Genomic DNA, 15,930 nt, shown 5'->3' on the forward strand with positions numbered 1-15,930 from the left:
AGTCACCTTTTCAAATCACTGGCTCCGTGCGTAAACACTCTAGAGAACTACATGCGGCTATCATGAATCACACGTAGGGGGGGGGGGGGGGGGGAAGGCAAGAAGAGTAAATACCACTGTCAATATTAAGAACGCTGTTCGTACACCAGGGTGGATTCTAATAACATGGCACTGGCCAGTTGTGTTCGTGGACATACCATTAGCAAAGTAGACCGGCTAATGACAAACAGTCCTTATGAACGAAAAAGTCTTCATTATGAACGAAAAACTTCCTTATTTGTTGTTGCGCAATTCTCCATGCATCAGATTTGGAAGTATCGCATTTTTTTTTTGAAACAGGTGAGATTTTTTGTGTAATCAACGTAGCTCAGTGAACGTTTTCGTAAATGCATTGTTAAGAGAGAGAGACAAAGAGAGAAAAAAAAAACGTATGCTCAACGTTCGCCGCTCGACGTTACGGGCTACCGAAAACTGGTAACACGGAATCGAACTTCAAGTAGGAATTTACCAGCCGTAGTCAAACTGGACGCAACTGAGATCATTTCCTGAAGGAAACTACTGGTAAAGCACGCAGCTCGTGTGTTGGGATGTGAAGTCTGCACTCAAGGCTGTTCCTCTTCTTTGTGAAGACAAATATTTTTGTATGCTCTCAGAGAAGACGTCATGAAAATGATTCTACGAAGCGGCAATAGGGTCAACCGTCGCTTAGCCAACGCCAAACTAAAATTCAGTCTTAGCATGAACATAAGCGCAGCGTGCAAGCTATTTCATGTAAATACTGATTGCAATCACCAATAGAAAAATTATTTTTTTCTTGCGATTGCGCTTAGTGTTCGCCAGCGCCCAAGCATTTTTTTGTGATAGTGGTTTTTTAGCACAATATTTACGCACATAAACCTTTTGGAAAAAAGAAAAAGAAAGAGGCTGCGGAACCAAGCATGGGTGACAGTTCATGAGATGTGCCGTAGGGGTAGTGTATGAAATTCTCCTCTCCTGCGGTCGTTCCTATATAGGACAGAACGGGCGCTGTGTAATTGAGGGGATCGGGGAACACGAACTTTCGAAACGTTGAGCGAAATAAAGAAGGCCCAAATTTACCTAAGCATATTATAAACTGCCCCTCGCGCTCTTGTGGGTCATGTTTTTCTGACGCACGGATTCTGGCCAGAAGTAAAGATACGAAAGCCAGGGAAATGATGGAAGCCTTTTATATCAGTAAGAAAAATAGCTTGTGAGTTAGTGAAACGCCCATATTATTGCATAAGGCCGAGAAAAAGTTTCTTGGGCATTCCTTATCATACCACACTTGATGCTTGAATGCGTTTGTTGCGCAGGTGCTGACTCAGGGTATGCATGTAGTACATGCTTGTTTTCTGTAAAAACAATGCAGTTGTAAGTGGTGCTCTGTCCCGCTGTCCTCTCTTTAAAAAATTAAATTATGGGGTTTTACGTGCCAAAACCACGATCTGATTATGAGGCACGCCGTAGTGGGGGACTCCGGAAATTTAGACCACCTGGGGTTCTTTAACGTGCACTTAAATCTAAGTACACGGGTGTTTTCGCATTTCGCCCCCATCGAAATGCGGCCACCGTGGAAGGGATTCGATCCCGTGACCTCGTGCTCAGCAACCCAACACCATAGCCACTGAGCAACCACGGCGGTTTGTCCTCTCGTGTGTGCTGTGTGTTCTTTGGCACCTTAAAATAGTTATACAAAATAAAAATATTTCGGCTCTACGACGAAGAAAATTACACCATTATAAACAACGAACTGCTCACAAATTACGAAACATTCGGATCATGTCTTGTTATTCGCTCTATTGAAGAAAATTGGTTGCTCTTGCAGAACAAAATGAATGACCTAGTAAAAAAGTACATTCCATTAATTGCCATTCGCGCTAATAGTAATGAACCATGGTTCACAAAAGCACTAAAAACGCTCTAAAACAAAAAATGCGCTTTTTTCGCTCCGCTAAGTTAAAACCTAGGCCCCAAACCCGCCGTCGTTGCTGAATGACTATGGTGTTGGGCTGCTGAGCACGAGGTCACGGGATCGAATCCCGGCCACGGTGGCCGCATTTCGATGGGGGTGAAATGGAAAACACCCGTGTACTTAGAGTTAGGTGCACGTTAAAGAACCCCAGGTGGTCGAAATTTCCGGAGTCCCCCACTAAGGCATGCCTCATAGTCAGATCGTGGTTTTGGCACGTAAAACCCATAATTTATTAATAAAACCTATTCCCCACTCATGGGAACGATACTGTTAAGCGGAACGTGCCTGCTTGATGTAGATCCTTGGGATATACTAGCACGTACCCACCGTCATTCACCGGCGCAAGCACAACTTCTTCCACTCCGATTTGCCTCGAATGCTCACTAACAATGCCAAGAAATTCTGGCAGGTTATGAACCCTAATCATCCCGGAACATCAGTATTTGCCAATACCAGGATGAAATTATTGCAGACAGCAAATGCGCTTACGTTTAACATTACCTTTTTGTCTGTTTTTACCGTGGAATCTTACGCGTCGCTTTCTGCAATTCATGCTCCTTCCATGATAACAATTTCCGAAATTGTTTTTTTTTTCAGTGAATAGAATTTCTTCTATCATAGAGAATATTAAGCTATCATCGTTAGCTTATTGGACCCTTATCCGGCCCAAGCTCGAGTACTTAGCACCCATTTGAAACCCTCATCACGTATACCTCAATAACGCCATGGAATCAGTACAGAACCGAGCTAATATCTTTATACATTCATCATACTCTTATAAAGTCAGTGTATCTTTGCTAAAGGTAAAATTTATTTAACTTGTAAACTCATTCCTATCGCCGTTGTATTGCAAGTCTGTCATTATTTCATAAGTTTTTCTAGAGCTCCCTAAACCGCGCACCTCACATATCGCCCCCTGCACACATATCACTTCGCACAAGTCATTCTCTTAGCGTCGCTCGCACTCGTGCCCGTACTGTCGCCTTTTCATCATCTTTCTTCCCTCGTACAGCAACCGACTAGGATGGCCTTCCGTACAGAACCGCAGCTATCACCAGTTCATCAACTTTTATTGACGCACTCACGACGTTTTCTACGACGTGGTCATCCTCATGAACTATCTTTTTGTGTTAGTCCCACCCGTTATGCAATGACCAAACTATCGGGCCCTAAGTAAATAAAGGGAAAGTGAAAGTGGAATGCTAGTCGCAGTGGAGTAGGGCAAATGTTTCCTTCAGCGGGAGGACTTGGCGGTGAGTTCCCGGAAAAACATGGCACCGTGTGCAAGCTTGCACGCTCGTTTACGCCATGCTTCTGCTTCAGGGGGTGGAGCTTGCCTCGAACTTTTGAATCGACGGGCAGGTCACGTGGGGGTGCCGTTGGGTAAAACAACGTGGACACGTGACATGACAACTCCACCGGGGGAGAAGCAAACGATAGTGATAAAAAGCACGTGGTGATTCACGAAAAAGATCGTTTTCTCATCTCATTTTCGCATTGTAACTTGCGCTTGCAGGAAAGTTCTTTGCCTTCAATATTTGTTTTATTTGTAAATTAGCATTAGGTTAAGTTTACCAATGAAAGCATTGCTCCAGCTTCTTCGAAGCATCAACATGGTATTGCGGTGACCTACAGACATGAGCCTGACCGAGAGACGTTATTGTCTTCGATCGTCAATATCTTTCTTGGCCTTCACAATCTACTCTCGTTGCAAGATAGCACACACTAATGCATGCTGCAGCACCACTACAAGGAACGGGGGCATAGCGTCACAATATATACGCTGACAAGAGTGCTGGCCTTAACACTTTTGCCGCAAAATGGGCGCAGTACAATTCCAGCGAAGGTTTTCTGTAGCCTGACTTTCTTCCCCGAGGTGCTTCTTGCTCTGTGGACTTTTACGAAGCACCACTCCCGTAAGTACGCGCCTGTTTCTAGGGGAGTGAACAAATTGATTCCTTGTGTTTAGATTCGACATTTTCTCTTGCGCAAATATAGTTTCCTCAGGATGAATCTTAGGCGTTACTGCCATTGGTGTCACATTTTGGTTCACACGGCAGTGTGAGATCTTCGTTAGAGTGGCATCAACATACAAAAGATGAGACCAAACGAGAAAAAGGAACAACCGCAACAAAATCCCGAATACGTTTTCGTACAAGAACAGACCCCGACTCGCCTTTAGGCTCCAATTAAGGATTTTTTTTCTGGGTGTGCTTCTACGTGGGAGCCTAATTTACAGTCGCTGGAAGATCCCGGCCTCTGCTGCAAGGATAACAAGTTCTATGTTCGACCTTTTTATACTTGGTCAGGCCGTCCGAGAAGATCAAGAGAAATTTATATGAACAAATCATGACAGTGGTATCTCTAACTAGATGTCGGATACTATCTGCAAAGTAAGCAGGAGAGTCTCAAAACGTAACGCAGGCACAAAAAAAAAAAACGAATGTAGTGACATGGTAGCCATGCGTGTGTACGGAAAATGAATATGTATTGGAGGAGATTGCAGGCGGTACTCGATCTTTGCAGATATTTTTCTGTACCAAAGTGTCTCCAATTAGCACGTTATGTCTCAGGAAATAACAGGTCAACTGCGCAAAATTTTATTGTCTTTATATATTAGCCCAGGTTTCTAATACAGGCATATCTTCAAAATAACGACGCCGTCTACGCAAGGTAATGGAATGGTATACAGCGATTATTTCGGACAGCTGGTAGCATACACACACAATGTAGCATAAACACATTACGAAGGTAACAAGTTACGCGCGGAACGTAGAACTGTACTTGATGGGAGAGAGAAACGACGAGAATGTCATGGTGATGACCTGAAACGCCGCATTCATTTTTGTAGTTCACGCAAGAAGCTTTCATGCACGTGCCGAGGCTGCATATATGACTCTGCGCTGATCTTCACTTTTTACTCTCTGCCGTGGTGCTATATCCAATGTTCTGTGTAGCTATTGGCATTGAATAGACGGACCGAGGCAAGGGAGACGCTTCATTTCTTAGACTGCCCGGGTTCCAGTAGTGGCAGCTGTCTGTTTCTTCTTCGTCCACGTCCAAATCGACGGAACATCCTGAGCATTTACGCATACGTTGTCGCCATCACGAAGGCTTACGTCGTGATCCTTGCAGTTTTGCATTCCGGTGCTGATACAGCCAATCGATGTACTTGGCCTCGAGTGCCATGGCCTGGCTATGGTACGACTCTTTGAGAATATTTCGCAACTAATTTCTTCAGCCCTCAGCTTTCAGTTTTTCAGTTTTCAAGACCAGCTCCCGTTTCACCGTTTATCCAATGGACGGTCTGGAAGCATTGGATTTTCGTGCTGATACCAGTGAAGCAGAATAAACTTCATGCCACGGTTGTGCAGATGCACTGCATAATCACCAAATGGCTTAAACCGAGCAAAACGCTTCTGTATTGTGCAATCTTTACACTTATGTGGCTTCTTTGTGACGTAAATCCTCTGAGATAACATTTGTTTTCAACAAATGTTTTCGAAGAAAAGTGAACAAAGACAAGAAAGCTTGTCAAGGGTTGTATTTCGCAAGTATTAGTTTTGTTCTATTTAAATAATTTCTTGCCACCCGCTCCTCCGAGGGAACGATACCGGCAATATTAAGGGAGCGGATTTCGGCGTATAACTGACTATGTGCAAAAGGAGTGGAAAGAAAAATTCTAAATAAAGTTCCAGAATTACTTTTCAATGTAGTTGTCTTGTTTGATCCCGTGGGCTTTCTAGCTACTCATGGTTATTCAAAGCTCATGAATCTCTTTTTCAGACGAATGAGGTGTATTATAGCGTAATGTACTATGATAGCCTACAGGAACGCTACAGCGTGAATAATGCAACGACGTATTCGATATGTAGTTCTTGCGATTCACGAAAAGTAGCCCTAATGCCTTCTCACGAATGCATCGTACCATAGATTATGTATAAAGCTCTTTAACGTCATGCCTTTCGAAGACGTATTAGATCCAGTGCAACCAGATTTTGCTCTTCAATGGCACAAAAGAAGTATGAGGGCAGTATACAAATTCAAAGCGTCAAAAAACGGTAGCTTCCCTTTACGCAACATGTAAACGAAAAATTTGTCTCGAGAATACGCGAAACCTAAAAACTAAATAAGCTGAAGCCGCAGGATTTTCATTTAGCTGTTCTGCTTTCTTTTTTCGAGAGCCCTACACTCCGCATATTTGGCTTTGTCTCATTTTTAATGGAGAAAACTACGCTTACATAGGTGCCTCAGAAATGAAACAGACGTTCACGTCTGTGGATTACTCCTGTATCCTATAAATCCTTGAGTACATTTCGATAGAAACGTTGTTTAGTTTTCCTGCTATAGTAACGTTGGCTTATTTTCTTCGTTTATTGAGACGTGGTATCGTGTGGCTAACTATATCCGTGTACCGAAAACGCTCGTGCATTACCGTGCAGTGTTCGCGCCTAGACTTTGCGAACTGTATCGAAGACTTTGCGAACCTGTATTCTTTTCACAGCGACATCGTGATACAGACTATGGGCGATACGTTCGGGTTGTAGTGGGCGGCGTTGAGCCAGCCCCCGAAATAATTTCGTGGTGAATGTAATACTGTAATTAAGGAACAAAAGCTGTAAGACTGCTACCTCATCCTTTTTCGATTATTTTAATTATCAGTCGTAGGCTCTGAAATGCCTTGTTAGGGCTGCAAATCCTGAGCGTCTTTTAATTCCTAAATGTATTCTTTGACAAAAAAAGAAAGAAAAGCACTACACGCACATGCCGGAATGGAGAGATACCTGAATTCTGCGGCAAAAAAAAAAAAGAGAGCAGTGAATTCTGCCGGCATGTATAAATAACCGGGTATGTTACTCAGCTGAGTACCATGCGCGGAGGCCGGGAGGTCAACCGGACGCTCGTCTGGCTCACCTCCCGGCCTTTTCTCTCCTTGCTTTTTTCTCTCTGTCTACTCAACCGAAGGAGAGACATCGGGGGCAGGAAGGCTCTAGAAGGAGGAGGTACAGTCAACCACAAAAGTTTGCGGACCACGCGAGCGCGTGCCAGACTGCCTATCCGCGCCACCTAGCGGTACGCCACCTAGCGGCGACAGGGGCGCTCTCCTCCGGATATGAGCCCTCTTGGTACTCGCCTGCCTGTTAATTTTTTATTCCCGTGCATGACATTGTTAGTTCGTTGTGTTGACGCAGAGCGCTGTCTGCGATAAGACCGCCACATATCTGGCTTGATAGCAGTATCGGAGCAATCACTGCAACCTTTGTCGACTGGTGTGCCAGTGGGTAGATAAGTTTCACGAAGCGCTGCGACGATTTTTTTACGCGACGTTTACTGGCGCACTTTGGTTGGCAGCATCTTGGTCCAATGAGCGTTGCTGCTTCTGCGTCTTGAGAGAAAGGGTAGGGAGGTGTTTCACTGTCATCAAAAATAAAGAAAAAAGCGGATGCATAGAAAATTTTCTTTCACACATAGGCGCATCTTCGCATCAGTCACTGAAAACGTAGTAGACTTGCTTCAGGCCACGTGGTGATTGCCTATTTGGAAAGATGCCGCTGCGTGTTCCACTTGACGAAAGAAGGCACATTGTCTGCGTTTATTTATAGAGGGAATACCTCAGCGCGAAATCTGCCGCCGAACCAACAGGAGCCGGACTGCCGTGAATATATAGGATTATTCAAGCTTTCCGCGACGATGACAGATTCACAGATATGGAGCGCAGTGGGCGTCCAAGGGCCACGACTGAGGAAGAGGACCACCTGATTACGGCCGCCATCGTGGCTGATCCTTTTCAAAGTGCAGAGGATATCCGAGAAGCGCTCTCGCTCACGGTATCGTCTGAGACTGTAAGAAGAAGGCTGAGTGAGCTTGGCCTGCAGTCTTTCGTAGCAGCACAGAAGCCCTGCCTCTCAGACAGCCAGCTACAAGAACGACTCATATTCGCTACAGCTATGAAAGAATGGACAACAGAGAAATGGGGCGATGTCATCTTTAGCGACGAGTCAACTTTTTCCACGCGCTGGGACCAACGGAAGCGGGTTTGGCGTCCACTAAACTGCAGGTGTGTTTACAGTGTATTGGCAGTTAATTCACGAAGCTAATTCTGCATCACAACATGTTTCACGTAAAATGAGCTTTTGGACATTACGAGATTTTTCTGTAGTGGTATTATGTTGAAAACATTAACGATTGTTTCATAGTACTACTTACTCTGAAGCTAATTAAAAGCTGCCAGTGGGTCTTTCAGTACTATCTAATGATGTTTGCACGTTTTCTATTGCAACTCTATAACAGCATTATAAAGTTCATACGCAAGAGGAATCACAACATTTTTAGACGCGCCGCTGGAACCCAATTGTATGATATTTCTTGCAGATATCTGCCTAATTACACACAGAGTGTTCTATCCAGTGGACGGTGTTCCGTTAGCGTGTGGGGAGCAATCAGCAAAGATGGCCTTGGTCCCCTTGTGCGTCTGGAAGGGCCCTTCACTGCGTCACGGTACTGCGACGTCATCACTAGACACCTCGTTCAGTATGCGCTGGACGGTCCCTTCAGCGACGGCTGCTATTTTTTTCAAACGACCGCAGCCCGATCCATAAAGCACGTATCGTCCAGTCATTGCTAGAAGAACATGCTGTTTGCCAGCTTGAGTGGCCTCCATGTGGCGCCGACTTGAATCCCATAGAAAATGTCTGGGGCATGTTGAAGAAACGGCTGTCCACACGAGCCAACCGCGGCCGCACGGCCGATACGCTGTGGCAAGCGATCGCACAAGAATGGGAAAGCCTGCGCGGTCGACCGGAGATTACTGAATCTTTGTACGAGTCGATGCTCACACGCATCAATAAGGTGCTAGAAAACGGCGGACATTTCACTTCCTACTAGATCATTGAGAGACCTATGTTTCATGACACTTCTGTAAATGTCTTGTGAATAAATTCATCCCCTTCAGACACGAATTATGATGCACTGTCTGCAAATGCGTCAAATGCGCATGGCATCATTTCAAGACGCTGACTATTACATTCCAAGAAAGAAGACGAAGCAATGTGCTGTTTTGTGCGAGTTTCAGTAAAAAAAATTAATTAGCGTATAACTCATTATCTAATTATTCTGAAATCTGTCAGCTTCAATGCTTGCATAAAAAGAATCAACTATTAGGCCCGAAACGCATGCACACTTGCTTTTTCGGTTGTATTCGTGTCGACCGGAGAAAAAAAATACTCTTGACGTTGGTCTTGGAACGCGGCACGTCGAACGATTGTCTAACATGGTAGTGTCTCCAGCAAAGTGATCATCTGCAGCAATACGCAGGACAATGAAGTTAACTGACCGCTAGTTGTCCCATCAGGAAGCGGACACGAATGTGCACACTGAGTTTTAGGTCATTTGAAGAAACACGTGGCGTGGGACGCGCCTCCGAAGTTCGAGTCCCCAAACGAGGACGCCGTGTCGCAAAGGGTTATAAAAAGAGTCATCGCACCCGATTATTTCTTATTTTTCTAAATGTAACCACTATAGCAGCGCGGTGGTTCGGGCTTTGCGCAGCAAAACCTGGGCGCAGGCGATCAAATCCCGGCCGCTACTGTCACTTAGCGATGGGGGAGGAACGGAAAAATTCTGCCTACTGACTAAGCATCTGTGTCCCATGGCTGCCTCACCGCTCACTCACGCACTCACGAAAAAAAAAAAACAGCGTGGCTACGCGAAAATAGAACTGATAACAGCCGAAGAATACGCTGTCTGATTACTTGTACTGATATTCTGCTCTCAAAATATAAGCAAGTAGCCCTGGCTAACAAAGAGCGCGTCACGTTGAAAGAGATAGGTAGAAAATATTTGCGCACAGTGCGAAAATAGACAGGCCATAGATTTAAGGAGGGATGCGTCTTCAACGTAGCGCTGCTGTCGATCGCTGGTGACGTAGCGGAAGTGTCGCGAAGAGGCTCTTGGCCACGCGCTCGCGTGGTCCGCAAACTTTTGTGGTTGACTGTACAAAGAAGGAAGATCTTCAGCTCGAAATATATTCATGAAATATATTCATCTACTGCAGGTAAGGAAACATTATGGTGTGGATGAAGAAATGTTAGAGGTTTCGAAGCCATGAGAAAAATATATCTAAACCATGACGCTGCGTTGAAGCACAAGTTGTGCGAACTAATATTGTTCCAAGCTCTAGTGGTTCTCGAGGCATCGAGCTCATCCCACAAAATAATGTGAACTTTCTTCTCTAAACCTCCACTTTTCCTAAAATTGTGTTGCGCGGTTCCTAACGCATCACAGTTATTGCAGTTATGATAAATATGGTTATTCCAAGACGGTACAGGTGACTGGTAATAATTGCGGCTTCTATCGAAGTTGAGGATACCAGTTATCAAGCTAACATGAAAGAGAAAAGAGGGAAAGCAAGGACAGGAAAGCCAGGGAGGCCAAGCATACGAGCTTTCGATTTGCTACGTTACTGGGGACAGAATTAAAGTAGGAATAGAAAGAGGAAGAAAGTGGGCCATGAGCGCACGAAGGAGGATGCACAGAAAGTCTATAAACGGTCACTCTGGTCGGTGCACTCCAAAAAACTGCAGCTTTTACTATTCCAGCACGCTGACACGAAAGTTTGGAATTCAGTCGAATGGAAAAGTGATAAAGTGTCAGACTCTATGGCCTATCCTCCTTCGAATCGGCGTATTACTTCGTCATTGATCATGGGGGAGTATTTTATGAAATGTACTCTCCAGAAACTTCGTAAATCGAAAGCATTGAGGAGAGCCCACTTTGTCAATTCCGGATACATCCCAGTATCCCACTGGAATAAAAAGTGTGACCAGAGAGACATTAGACAAATGGTGAATGTACCCAATCTGTCAAGTCACTGACTCATGGTTATGAGTCCTGTTCATGATATAGATAAGCTGCAAGAAACGTTTGAGTCCGTGAAGATGGCTCTACTGCTTGTCGAAAGATTTGTGCCCGTATTGGCAAACTTTGTCTTACGTAAGAGCGTTTCCTCATAGGCTGGTGTTCAGGCACTCGCCGCACACGAAAACAATCAGTGTGATAAAGAGGCGTTGGCTGCTTCAATGACCAATCTGAGCACTTGAGTAAGAGGAGATATCCGAACCCAAGTAAAATAGCTATGCATGATTACTGCCATCAAAGAGGCCTTGGCACTCCAAATTCACGCATTGATCAAAAGGCACTTGGCAATGGGCATACACAACCTTAATGAGGTAATAGAAGCCCATCGCCATAGCCAACTTCATAACCATCGGTCATCTCAGAAACGCGTTCGGTTTTCTCACATTTGATCCCGTTTTTGACCGTATCAGAACACCACCTCCCCTCTTACCTCAGTGGTTGTAAAAAAAAGTATGTGTAGCCCGGTACCTGAAGTACTTCACAATCATCATCGAACCAGGTTTCTATTATCACAGCTATGTCAAAATGAAAAACGAAGGCAGCAAGAATAGCACAGATAGCGTCACCTTTATTCCGTACGCAGTGCGTGTATAAATGAAGAAATCAAAGATGTTATGGGTTTGAACGAAAGTGGCGTGGGGGGGGGGGGGGGGTGCCCACTTCATGTAGCGTTAAAGGGAGACGTTTGGTGCCCGAATCCATGATTTTGCACAGGGAAAAAATGACATGCAACTACGTATGTCATCTTATCTACGTCCATGACGCAAGATATTTGCAGCACACGGGAAGATTCCCGTTTTGAGTGCAAAGATTTTGCCGTCCCTCACCTACTTGAAACACCAATGTTTCTCGTTTTTCTTTGCAGCAGCTATTTCTCAAAGGTTCTTCTTAGGAGCGTTGGGAAAAGGTGTTCAGTTACAAAAATAGTTGTACTCTCTAAAAAAACCAGATCAGCCGTTGTCAGCCGCTTTTACCATGCCTTGTTGAGCAGAGTCACGTTTCGAGGCCACTCGACGCTGTACACTTACAATCGAACGCGACGAGTCTTAGCAAGGGACGCAATGACAGACGTCAACTTCTTCATTTCTGATCATTTTACCGACAGCCAGTTCAATCTCGTTAAGCGTAGTCAGCAGGTTCTCACCTTGAGACACCAGAACATCTTTGATTTCGATATTCCGATTTCTTGCGTATTTCTGAAGGTTAACAATTCATTGCTCATAACCGAGTAATTGCGCTTTGAATTGGCTACGTTCCTCATGAAACAACTCATTTTCTTCCTCACCTCCCAGTTTTGCTTTTGAAGAAGCGATTAGTGAGAGTTCATCTCTTTAAATTGTTTGTTGAAGAAATCAAGCCTTTATTCCACATTTGTTCTGCATAAATTCTCGTTATGGAGATGACCGCATGTTTCCAAAGTCCGGCCGTATACCATTGATCAAGTTCGTGAACTGTGTGAGAATTCATCCAATATTGAAAGCACACTGGCAGAAGTGTCAGCAGCAATGAACACATTAAAAGGTTCTAGAGCATAGTTCTTGCTTAAGAATTAAATTCTTCCTTTCGACAAACTCGTTAATAAAGTATGCGATCACAAGCTCTAGTATTCTGCAGCGAGCGGAAGCTGGATATCGGTGTGCTTTCCGCCCCGCAGATTATTGCCTTTTTCTGTGTTGTGTGTGTGCGCGTGTGTGTTTGCGTGCGTGTGTGTGCGTATTTGCGCGTGTTCGTGTGTGCGCGTGTGCATGTGTGTGAGTGTTGTTTTTAAAACATGTATTAAAATAACCATAAAAAATTTCTGCCCCCAGGGAGTGGGTGCATCAGGGCAGGGGAAGGACAAAGGAGGAGGTCAGTTCAGATATTATCGACCCCTTTGAGTCTTGCATAAATCGAAGTAATGACTGCAACATGAAGCACCGTCTCTGGGGGAACCAGTGGGAAGGCGCCATGCGTCCAACTCCGGAGGCCTTAGAGTAGGGTGAGGGTGGCTATCGCTCTTGTCAGAGTATATGTTGCTGATTCAGCAGCTGGCTCCCTGGACTAGAGCGGGAAGTGGTTGGTTTCCAGGTCTGAAGGCGCATCCTGGCGCCGCGGGACGGTCTCACTGCTATCCCCGTGACGATGCGCGTCAGACCTGTGGCTGCAGCACGGGTAATCTTCCCTGGCAGAGGCGAGACATTTTCCGGGAAGATTTTCCGGAGCGCGGCCCTTCGAGCCGCCTTCGCCTCTACCAGAACTGTGTCTGGGTCGACGGGATATGTGTCGTCAGGCACTTGTGGTTGAGTCTCTGAGGGGCAGTAAAGAAGCTCCTTTGCCAGAGAGTCGGTCATCCAGTTGCCAGTGACCTCAGCGCGACCTGGTATCCATGTGAGGTAGACAGTGTGGTCAGCCTCGTCAGCGATTTGCGTCGCCCGGTGTATCGAGTGAACAGCACCATTGCGCCTGCGAGTCTGTGTAAACAGTGTGATGAGCGAAGGCTGCAAAAGGAGGCTTCAGGATGGCGTCGCATGCAGCTGATATCGCAGCCAGTTCCGCCGTTAATGGGCCATTGCAGGCAGGGCGGCAGGAGGACTGAAGGGTTGATGGGTTGGAGCGTCGCGAACTACTGCTTCATGCCGACTTGCGTAAAACAACTGCATCTCTGCGTGATCGGCATTCACGTTTTGGGGAATCGGTGCAATGTCCCCGGTGAGGCGACAATCACACGGAGCAGGAAAACAGGGCAGAGGCGCTGAGGGGACTGGCACATGAAGAAGTGAGAGGGAGCTGCGACCGGATATCGTGGCTCTTAGTTAAAACTGATGTGAATGCTTGGCAGCCTCGGATATTGCCTCGATGGGATTCATCTGGACCATTTGAGCAAGGTGGTTTTTGCACGCATGGGTGAGCGTGTGTGCGCGTGTGTGTGTGCTTGCGTGCGCGTGGGTGCGTGTGTGGGTGTGTGTTAGTGTGTGTTTGTGTGTACTCTGTGCTGAGTGCTCACTCACTCCTTAAAGGCACATTAAAGGCATATACAATGTCGACTTGTACTGGTAACATACCATTACAGAAACCTCACTGTACTTGTTTCGTGCCAAGAAAAGACTTAATTTACGAGAAAATCGCGTCTGAAGGGTCCGCCTACATTTAGCGCAATTCAAATCACCTGCCCCCAGCGGGGAGTGGTCATGTTGCGTACGCCATCACCGCCCTTTACTGCCGTTGGTGAGTAAAACGCCGCCCGACAGACGGCGCTACCGTTTTTGGCGAAAAACGCGAACGCACGGACATGGAGAAACCAAGCCAAGACAGAGCGTTGGGTTCTCCGCTGCAACTGCTCTTGGTCAAGTGGAGTGGACCGCTCGAAAATCCTGCGACATCACATGGACGGGCATTGTCTGCTACTTGCAGTTTGTGTGAGTTTCGCGAGCCAGCAAAACCAGCGCAGCACTACGCGACAACGAAACTACTGAAACGCGAAAGCAAGGGCGGCGCAGAGAGGTGAAAACAAAACCTTGCAACCACCCCCGTCGTGGTCGAGGGTAACGTCAATGAGTTCTTCTTTCTAAAAAATATAATGCCATTCCACTCTGTGAATGTGGATGACGAGCGAAGCTGTGTATGTGGTGATTGATCGTTGCTCCGGTGAAACGTTCCAAGTTTGCGGGATCGGGGCCACATGGACGGTTCGCATTTCACCTCACAGTCCTGGCGGTCAGCACGCTTACACTTGGCGTTCCAGGCCCGCTCATCGTCGGTGGTCTCCTTCCGCCGCCGCCGCACCCATTCCCTTTTCTGTTCACGCCGTCGTTCTTGGTAGGTACGCTGTTGTTCTTGAGACCGTACAACACGCGGCCCACCCATTTTCCAGTCAGAGCAGAACTGAGGAAAGAAGATTACGTAGAGCATGACGTCAGGAGACAGAAGACACTCAGATTGGTAGGCACTATAGTTTGAATACGCGGGATGGCGTACACGTGTATGGTGCGAACGTAGACATAGCTGACGGGGGTAAAAGTGAAGCATGTTTTCTTATCGGCTTAATATCTGGTACGGGTTGTACTTGAACCTAAGATATTAAACTTATTTTTGCATTTTGGCAGAGTGCTTGAAGCCTGCTTCACCTCCGCCGCGGGTCGGCACGGTATTGCACTATCTTCGGGATCGGTCCACGATTTTGGTCTACGGACATCGCTCCGCTGGAAACTATAGCCATATACAGATTCGCGGTAAAATCAAATAGAACTGTACAAGCAGCAATATCTTCGTCTTTTTATTAGGGGTGGTTGTGTTCTAGTGACACAATTAAAATGAAAAGTGCCTTCGTCATCGGGCTAGTACTTGAATCTCCCGGAAGAGTCTCTAATCGTGTCCGGATGTTCTGCGCCGCTAGCGCCCGCCCGCACGGATGTATCTAGAAAGGCATCTGCAGTGGGAGTAGAGTCCGCCCTCCCTGTGATTTCGCGGCTAATATCGCGTTGATGCGAGCGCCGGCACGACGCTCAATTTGCTCGCTGCTGCTGCTGCGCTGACTCACTCGAGCGTTTTGACAGCAAGTTTCCACTTTCATTACGTGAGATGCGTTCATGTTTGCTCGTGCGCGCATGACACCATGCTTGTTAATTTATTTAGTGTGCCTATATATACGTTTCCAAGTTTATACGACCGATACACCTACTATCCTTACTTTGTATAGCTGTCCGCTAATGTGCTATCGCAATCGATGCTTCGCCTTTCGGGCGAAACTGCGATTTTTTTCTTATCACTTTATCACAGCCATGTGCCCCTCCTTCATGCCCTTTTCAATAGTTGCATTTGCCATTATTAACCTGTTAAGAACAACAGTTTCTATACGTCAATGTACACAGGACTAATATACCCTAAAATGCCGCTTGGCACCAGCAGTTTAATAGAACATGCCGCTATTTCCTGATGGAAACTTCATTTCACACTTGACGGGTAGTGCACCAAATATGTTCACTAAACAAAACCGCAGTCAATTCAAGCGTGCGCATAGAAGTAGTAGTAAACAAGTTTATTAA

The 15,930-nt window shown here is 46.0% G+C and overlaps 1 pseudogene; it reads left to right on the forward strand.

Annotated features, from left to right (window-relative positions):
* Nucleotides 1–14,886: 14,886 nt before the first annotated feature.
* Nucleotides 14,887–15,066, forward strand: LOC119437837 (U2 spliceosomal RNA; annotated as a pseudogene).
* The last annotated feature ends 864 nt before the right edge of the window (nt 15,067–15,930 follow it).

The sequence above is a fragment of the Dermacentor silvarum genome, chromosome 1, assembly GCF_013339745.2.
Source record: "Dermacentor silvarum isolate Dsil-2018 chromosome 1, BIME_Dsil_1.4, whole genome shotgun sequence".
Taxonomy (NCBI): domain Eukaryota; kingdom Metazoa; phylum Arthropoda; class Arachnida; order Ixodida; family Ixodidae; genus Dermacentor; species Dermacentor silvarum.